The 8,016-nt window shown below is 43.9% G+C and overlaps 1 long non-coding RNA gene across 1 annotated transcript in view; it reads right to left on the reverse strand.

Moving 5' to 3' along the window:
• Positions 1 to 1,274: 1,274 nt before the first annotated feature.
• Positions 1,275 to 8,016, reverse strand: part of LOC110324144 — a 19,246-nt gene continuing 12,504 nt past the window's right edge. The window contains exons 3-4 of the long non-coding RNA XR_002380667.1: positions 4,724 to 4,794; positions 1,275 to 1,802 (exon numbers count right to left, since the gene is read on the reverse strand). This is a non-coding gene — a long non-coding RNA (uncharacterized LOC110324144). The remainder of the gene's footprint in view (positions 1,803 to 4,723; positions 4,795 to 8,016) is intronic.

Here is an 8,016-nt window from a genome sequence, read left to right on the forward strand (position 1 = left end):
GCTAGCCTGTCTGTGTTTTTATGAGTAATCTTCATAAACAGAGAATGCTTGCACTTTCCTCTCACGGTTCTTTTGGTTGCCACTGTGGCTAGCTTTAGCTCTCCCGCCTTATTGGGTGGCCTCAGTCGTACCTGTCCTTTCTTTTGTTCATCATCTTTCCCTTCCTAATTGCTGATGGATTGACTTTTATTATTTTCCTCTTCTGCAAGTCTGGATTTGCGTATTTCTTTTACTGTATGCTCTAGGAATTTAATACACTAATTTTATTTAAAGTTTCATAAAGCTCCCCTCTTCCTGTGAAATGTAAGAATCTTCTTTTCCTGGTTTTTAAAAATGTATTTATTCACTTTACATCCCAATCGATGCCCTGAGAAATGCAAAATCTTAAAGCATTTTTCTTACTTTAGTAATCTATTTTCCAATTTAGTTGTTATTTGATACTAAGGTCTAGTTTAATTTTAGACGTTATAAAATGAGTGCAATATTTAACACACTATGAACAACGTGTTTGCGTACTGTTTTAGTTAGGGTTTCTACTGCTATGATAAAACACTGTGACTAAAAGCAGCTTGGGAAGGAAGGATTTATTTCAGCTCATGGTTCCACAGTCACAGTCAGTCACTGAATGAAGTCAGGGCAGGAACTCAAGCAGGGCAGTAACCTAGAGTCAGGAACCAGAGCGGAAGCCATGGAGGAGTCCTGCTCTCTGACTTACTCCTCGTGGCTTGCTCATTCTGCTTTCCTACGACACCCAGGACCTCCAGCCCAGAGTAGCACTGCCTACAATAACCGGAGGCCCCCCCCCCATCAATCATCAGTCAAGAGAATGTACCACAGGCTTGCCCAGACATGTTCTCTACTGAGGCTCCCTCTTCTCGATGACTTTGGCTGTGTCAAGCTGGCATAAAGCTAACCCACATACTTTCCACGTGTTCTTGTATTCCTGTCTGTGTTTCTCTTGAACTATATTCTTGCAGTTTCTCCCGAGTGAGTAGCTTTTGGCATGACATAAACTCTTTACTGTTTCTCTGTTTCAAACAGTTTGGTTTTGTTTGCTTGGTTTTCTTTTGGTTTTGCTTTGTTTTGTTTTGTTTTTTTTTTGTTTTGTTTTTTGTTTGTTTGTTTGTTTTTGAGACAGGGTTTTTTTTTTTCTGAGAAGCCCTGGCAGTCCTGGAATGCTCTCTCTCTCTCTCTCTCTCTCTCTCTCTCTCTCTCTCTCTCTCTCTCTCTGTGTGTGTGTGTGTGTGTTAGACCAGGCTAGCTTTGACCAGTCTCCGCTTCTGCTTCCCGAGCGCTGGGACTGATTAAAGGCATGAATCATCAGGCCAGGCTTCACATAGGTTTTTGACAAGTTCTCTGGGTATATAAATTTTAGATTAACTTCTTTTTTCTTATATATTGTACACATTAATATACTATGCTTTGTCTTTTGATGCAGTATAGAACACTATTTGCTGGGTTGGTTTTTGTTTTGTTTTGTTTGTTTGTTTTGCTGTTTTATGCTTCTTACCTGCTTTCTTTCTTCTTTTATTTTTTCTGAGAGACTCTGTGTAGACCAACCAGGGACTCACTCTAGCTCCAGCTGTCCTTCAACCCCTGCCCTTCCTGCTCCAGCCTTCTGCTTGCCAGGATTACAGTTATTCACTACCACTCTAAGCTTCTTTTGGCTTTCTCTTCAGATGTTATACAACTTTCTTTAAATTTTTGCTGTATTTTTATTCTATTACAGTGATGCGTTATTTATCAGAATTGGACTGATTGGTTGGTTTCCCAGATAACAGATCTGAGGTTCTCCAGTAATTCTAGAAATAATGAGGATGCTTGTTAGACTTACAGTAGACTTTTTCCTCTTAGCCTCTAGGTTTATTAGCCACTTTTTCATATATTCTATCTCTGTCTTGGCTAAACTCTGAATAATTTGTTCACATCTCTCTTCCGGTTTACTAACTCCCTTTTATCTGTTCAAGTTCTGGTTTATAGCACACCCATTGAAATTTTAGTTGTTTGCTTGGCAATCTAATTTTTAATTTTTTCCTGTTCTTTGTTCATATTTTCAAACTTTCTCATAAAAGAAAAAAAAGGAAGAAACAGAAAAGAAAACTATTTGCATTCTGAGTCTGATGATTTCAGAATAGGAAATATCTTGTGGACCTAATTCTGCCAATGGTCATTCACCGAGCCTTATTTGTTTATGGGTTTTGTGATTTTTGATGCTGATGTCATATTCTTGGTACTCATCTGTAGGGATTGTTTGAAACCTGAGCTGTGGTTGACAGCAGTCAAAAAGATCTGCTTGTCCTTAGTTGCCTGGAGGAAACCGTGACTTGGAAGTACTTTGAACTAAATTCTTCACTTGTGTTTAGATCACAGAGATAGTACAAATTCAGGTCAAAAAAAAAAAAACTATACAAAAACTAACTCTGTCAAGTATTTCCCTTGATACCACTTCAACACAGGAAGCTTGTTTCTAGTCTACTCTAAACTGTATGACTCATGGGATCCAGCTTCACATGAAGGTCTCCTCTTTGATCCCTTATCTTGGCTGGGTCCTGAACCCTCACAGTGAGAGGTCCAGGTCATCAGAGTTTAACAGTCGAGGTCTCACTCCAGGGCATCACTGGCTTCTGGATATTCACTACCTCTCTTCCCTTGTTAGAGAATGTACAGCCGTGGTTACAATCACATTTTGTACTAGACCAGAAATCCAGCTCATCAGGGTTCTAAGACAGAAAGTCTTTATTCCCCCTCTTAGGTTTAATTTTCCACAGGGTTTCTCTGCAAACCCTAACATAGTAAACAACTGAACCCTGTGATGGTTAACTTTATCTGTCATCTCTGCCAGGCTGTGGTACCAAGTTGTTCGGTAAAATGTCAGTATAGATGTGAAAGTGTTTGAAAATGAGGTTTAACATTTGCAAACACAGACTTTCAATAAAGCAGGTTACCTTTTGTAGAATGAGAGGGCCTTGTCCAATCCATTAAAATCCCTGAGTGAAAACCTGAGGCTTCCTTTAGAATTTACCCTCCAGGTTATAACACAGAAAGCTTGCCTGCCCCTCTAGCTCACTGCCCTTGTGTAGATTTCAGACTTGAGATGACACTATCAACTATTACCTAAAGTTTTGTCTCTGTGGGGTCTAGGTGTACCATGTCCACAGTCACAGATCGTTTTTCAGAAGAGAGCTCTCTTTGTACACTTGAAAACACTCTGTTGGTTCTATTTTCCAAAGAACTCTGGCCAGGGCAGACGTTCAAGAAACATTTATAAACAGTTGTAACGTAACTGTATTTGTGAACAATGAGTTTGGGATAAACACTTGCTGTTTCATTATTTCATTCCCTCTAACTCCTGGTCTGGGGCGTCCAGGTTTCGTCACTGCTTAGGAAAAGAGCTTAGTTCTGCTTCTGATGTGTTCTATCCCACGTTGCCACAGATCCTCTACTTCAGTCAGGCCCCAGTTAGTGTGATATAAAGAACTTCGTGTTGAGCTCAGATTGATGTTACAGCTTAGAACTGCTATGAGTTTCAAGAGACACGCAGGAGACCACCAGGGACTCTGGGACACCACAGTGTCCTTTGCAATTTCACACACTGCTGGCTCATTAAACACATGCTTCAGAAGCGTTGTCAGACCACGCATTTATTTGTGATCTAGATACTGAGAACTTTCTGGTATCAGGTTAGAAGAAGCATGGGGATATAAAACAAGTAATAAAAGTCAAACAATACCAGAAATTACGAAGTCATGGTGAATGGGTGGAGGAGGCCATCAACCCCCGCCCTGAAAGACAGAAGGTTCTCGATTTTACCTGTCTGTCTCCAAGTCCATCACAAACGCTCACCTCACTCCCTAGAAGGCCTTGTCCATGTCTCTAGGCTTAGGAGACCTTTCACCACCAAAGGCCTGGCTCTTAAAGGTCACATGGTAGTGCTGGCTGAACTCCGAGGTGAAAATGAAACTCCTGGTTGTTCTGTAGAGCCTGGTGCTACAAAAGCAAGCAGCAAAGACCTGGGATGAGATTGAAGGTACAGGCTACTCTGGCATTTAAAGGCGTTGAGCCTGCCATACCTTGGAATGCTGTGGCCTGTGGACGGCACTCCAGGCTTTGTCCTATATCTGGAGTAAAGAGGATTGAGACAGACTACAGTTGTGAACAATCATCCAACTCTACACTTTAGATTGGTGCCTTTTACTACAAGTGGCATGCCGGGAGAGGAGGGGTTGAGGGAGATGGAATAGTAATGATGATGATGATGATGATGATGATGATGATGATGATGATGTCCTTAGTACATCTTTGTGTGTGTGTGGTTTGGGGGATGACGCCCGCCAAGGGCTATGTGTACTGGGCAAGTGCCCTGCCACCAAGCTCCAGCCCTGGTACGCTGAGTTCATGGGGTGTCTTTGTGCGTTGGGGAACCGAGAGGTCTGAATCCAGACCGTCTTGAGTGCTAGGCAGGTGCTCTGCCACTGACCTAAGTCTTTAGATTCCTTTTCTGCTTTTACACTGAGACAAGATCTCACTAAGTTCCCTAAACTGGCAGGCCCATCTAGGCCTCTGAAGTGGCTGGAATTTCAGTGGCTTGAATTCATCGTTGAGTTTCTATTGCCACCTGCAGGAGCATCCCTGTGCCCCCTGCGTCTGGTTTCCATGCATCTATCTGACTTCACCCACATCACTTGAGGCTCAATGGCAGCGCCACCACCTTTCCCCTTCTCACCAGTGAGAGGCCATCCCATCGGAACCTTCTCTGCGGCCTTGAGAAACATTTAGGGAAGGCTATAGTGACATCTGAAAGAGTAAAAGATCCAGACCTGTAATCCCAGCTACTCTGGAGATGAAGGCAGGACGATTGCCATACGATGGTCTGCCTGGGCAAATTCAAAGGCAGCCTGGGGGACCAAGGGAGACCCTGTCTCAAAAGAAAAAAAAAAATAAAAACAGACTGGGTACGTAGATTAATGGTAGAGCACGTGCCTAGCATGCACAAGGCCCTAGATTCAACACCCGGCACTGAAACTAAACAAAATAGAAACCACCGGTCTTGCCCTTGTCGCAGAGGCAGACGTCTGCTCACATCCACAGGCCTGCTCTATCTGTGCAGGCATCTCGGCGGGCAGCCTCTTGAGCGCAGGATCTGCCTCCTTGACTTTCTCATAGAATGCCTGTTCTTTCAAACGCCTGTCAGGCTAGAGCAGATATTATAAAGCTTGCGCAAAGGCAAATATAGGGCCTGCCTTGGAGCCGTGCAAAGGCTGAGCTTTGATTTTATCTTCTGTTGGTTTCCTCAGCATAGCTAATGCCATGTTTCTGGTCAATAGACATGAAGGTGGAACTGCTCCGAGCCGGTCCGAGTCGGTCCGTTTCATCCCACGGCCTGCTGACCTTGACGGCACTTTCATGTCCATTCATAGAGAGTTTACTGTAAAATGAAATTAAAACAAACTGGATTCTCTCCAGAAAGGCAACGCTGGAGATATCTGTGGGTGAGGGAAATGCGTCTACTGTACTCATTGCAGACTTCCCGAGCTCCCAGCCGTTCCCTCCCTCTCACCTCGCACCCTCTTCTCCAGCTCTGGAGTGCCTTGGAGAGGAGAGGAGAGGAGAGGAGAGGCAAGGAGAGGCGAGGAGAGGCGAGAAGAGGAGAGAGGAGCTACCATGCGTGCCCATAGCCAGTCCTCCATCACCTCATAGCTTTAGGCCAAACGTCCTGGTCCTTTTTAGATGAACTTTAAAAGGAAACTCATTCCTCTCCTTTCACACATTTCTCGATGTCTGCATTTCAGCTGAGTGCAACCCTCACAGTCACATAATAAACTATCCTCCTGCCTCCAGAGTTTAAAGGGAAAACCGAGTGGGGGGCCGAAGCATCTGTGGGTAGATGCAGTTTGGCATCTTAATAAATGTCTTAAATTTTTTTGAGCGGAACCTTGGCTTTTGTCTGTAAACCCTCGGGGGTAAAATGTGAACCCATTTCCTCACTGAAGAAATGTCACAGCACTTGACAGGCTGGGATCTTTGATCCTCAAACATCGCGCCCCTCTATGCTCTGTCTGTCCCTCCTCGCCACCACCACCCCCAACCTAACTGAGGCTTTGTAACCTGATGCGCTATAAAGAGCATTTTCTACAAGGGTACAAAGTGATGTCCTTGCTTAATACTGAAGCTGTCCCCCCATCACCCTCGCCCCAAGTCCTGTCCCCTCCGAAGGCACGCACCACAAGGCTTGGCTGGCAGGGGGAGCTGCTTCAGCTGTTTTGAATTAGAGGTAGGGGGGGACTTCCTTGTAATATATGACTTAATCAGTGTTCCTGAAGTAAACAACCCAAACTGAAGCTGGCAAGGACCGCCATTTGAACGAGGTAAACCTCCTCTGGCTTTGGAGCAGGGACAGGATTTGAGACTCATAGGTGTGTTAGAGTTGATTGTTACAGATGGGTACTGGTCCTTGGCCCTCCGTGGGAATGAAGTATGGCAATCATGTTATTAGAATCCCCGGATAAAGGACAGGATGCCAAGTTGAGTTTGAGTTCCAAATAGATAACAAGTAGCCGTTTAGTGTAAATAGACGACTACATTGCTTGGTAACCGCAGAGCCATTGAAACCCCCAAACTGAAGAGGGGATTGTGTTCTTCGTGTTATGTCTTTCCCCCAAGGCAGGGATCTACAAGTTAGGCCTGGTTCTGCCTCCCAGCCCCCAACCTTCCAGAAATAAATATATTTACAGATACCTTGGCCATATAGCTAGGCTCTACCCTGACTACAAAGACACCCATTTATTTTAACCCCCATTCTGCCACGTGGTTGGTTGCCTGTGCTCAGGGACCATGTGTCAGTCTGGTCATACCTTCCCTGGGGTATCCTGCCTGGCTCCGTCCCAGAATTCTTTCTCCTCCCAGATGTTCTACATCCCATATCCTGCCTAAGCCATAGGGCATAGACTTTTTCATTGTTAGGTGATGCATCTATACAAAACACAAGACATTCTTTCATCACAAAGATGGTGAACTTCAACAGGAAAGACTCTATGTGAAAACTCAGTCATGTCTGTGTCTGCTGGTCCATGCTTTCTCCTTAATACAAGTTTCCTGTCGATAACATCCCGGCAGAGTTAGCATTAGCCTCATGAGGAAGCAGGCTGTGCAGAGGTGCCACCACCCCACAAAACAGAAAGGCAATGCTGTCACCGTCCCAGTCAGTTCCATTGCGGAGACCTTAGTTAACCTACTGGTTGAATCACTTAATGATGTCACCCAGAGGAATAACATCCATTGTTAAAATGAAAAACAAAAACAAAAACAAAAAGCACTCAAAATAACATTTGAGTTGTTACAATCTCTCCAACTGTAAATTTTAGGGAATTGTATTATGTGTTTCGACTTTATAGTAAAGGTTCCTTATAAATCACGTTTGTCCTCTCTGTTGCTGAAGGGCCACATAGAAAACAACTCTTGAGAAAGTATGTGGAGATGTCAGAGCTGCCATGGTATAGTAGCGAGGGGGGAGTGTAAGGCTCAGAGAGGTTGTAATGTGGATTTACTGTGTAAGATTTGAGAACCTGCATCCTGGCTGAGCCCTTGGGAAGACTCAACTACGTTCTCACTGTGGAATTGAGGAATGTGTTGGTATAGAGCATGAGGATTTCTGAGCTCAGTGAAATAGTGAGAGATGCAGTGTAGAGTTAGAAGATTCTAGAAAGACCCACAATCCCGGAACCGCACCCCTTTTTCTGTCCTAGCCTATTTTCTACTCTATACAAAATATGGTGGTTAAATTATGAAAACTAGAGAAATCTTTTTTTTTAAACAAAAAGATTTATTTATTTTATGCATACGAGTACACACTGTAGCTGTACAGATGGTTGTGAGCCTTCATGCGGTTGTTGGGAATTGAATTTAGGACCTGTACTCCCTCTGGCCCAAAGATTTATTTATTATTATAAATAAGTACACTGTAGCTGTCTTCAGACACACCAGAAGTGGGCGTCAGATCTCATTACGGGTGGTTGTGAG

Source organism: Mus pahari, chromosome 7 (genome assembly GCF_900095145.1).
Source record: "Mus pahari chromosome 7, PAHARI_EIJ_v1.1, whole genome shotgun sequence".
Taxonomy (NCBI): domain Eukaryota; kingdom Metazoa; phylum Chordata; class Mammalia; order Rodentia; family Muridae; genus Mus; species Mus pahari.